Source organism: Rhea americana, unplaced genomic scaffold, assembly GCF_003343005.1.
Source record: "Rhea americana isolate MKP2758 unplaced genomic scaffold, rheAme1 scaffold_47, whole genome shotgun sequence".
Classification (NCBI taxonomy): Eukaryota; Metazoa; Chordata; class Aves; order Rheiformes; family Rheidae; genus Rhea; species Rhea americana.
This window is the reverse complement of record NW_028186612.1, coordinates 225,724-226,905: the sequence shown is the minus strand read 5'-3', so window position 1 is coordinate 226,905 and position 1,182 is coordinate 225,724.

Here is a 1,182-nt window from a genome sequence, read left to right as displayed (position 1 = left end):
AAGGGCCAAAGCAGTGCCAACGATGGGCTAAAYGGGGGGTAAATATGCAACAGAACCTGTGCCCTGGCTCTGTCTCGTTTGCTAGCAGAGATAGAGCCAAAAAGTGACAGTATGAGGCCAACTCCCCCCACTGACAAGAATTCCTGAACCTTGTTTTGCATATGCTCCCTTGGGTTTCACTGGGAAGCATGAAGAAGCAGTACTTTCAAACATCTCCTTTAATTAGTCCTTACTAATAGTTACTTTGTTGTTTTTCATTAAGAAGTTCAGAGGGATTTAAAAGAAACTCTAGAAAGCTGCCATTTGGTTTTACCCTCCACAGTACCGGGACAGCAGAACGCATCCGCTACTCCCCTGAACAGCTGCTTCATTTGTATGTTCTCCCCAACTCTCTTTGCACTACACCAGCGAATGTCCTCATCACCATTTCTTAATATTTATGCACTTCCTCCCTTTCTCCCACCCRGAGCTGACCTGCATTGCAGACTGAGCATCGTAGGAGCGACTGCTGGCTCCTCGCAGTCGTATGCTCACTCCAGGTGACAGCCAAAAGCTCTCTGGGCATGTTAGCACGGGACCACCTGGAAGCTGGGTGCAGGTACAGCCCTGCGGGAATGCTGCTGCAAGGTTTCCAGGCCGGAGCTGGGTTGCATCCTTGCACGGAGCTAGTGCATGTGCAAAGCTGCTCGGTGGGTATATATTTTGCCTTCCACTGTGAGGCCCTGGATCCCATTTGTAATCACAAGTAGCCGKGTAAAAGAAGCAGGTAAAATGCTCAAACGGGAGTTGACAGCCAACAGATTATTTTAAATAAAAGGCCAGCTAGCTGCTAACAAGTTAGGAGAGGTAGAAGTGGAAGTTCTCAGAGAAATAACCCCCTGCCACATCACACGCACACACAGCAGAGCTGAGACTGCTGCTTGCCAGATACGTACCCCAGCACACGGGAGCTTTAAAATTCTCCTGGCACCTCGCTAATACGTTTTTACAAGAACCCGGGCGCATTTTTTTTCCTGACGCTAACTTTTCGCCTTGGCTGAGGAACCCGCCACGACGGGGGTGGGGGGGAAGGAGCCCCGGGGCTGAGCCGGCACAAACAAAGCCCGAGCGCCGCTCTCCGCAAGGGCGCCGCGGCCCCGCCGCCGGCGCTGCCTCGCCTGCCCCGGCCGCCGCCCGCCGCCC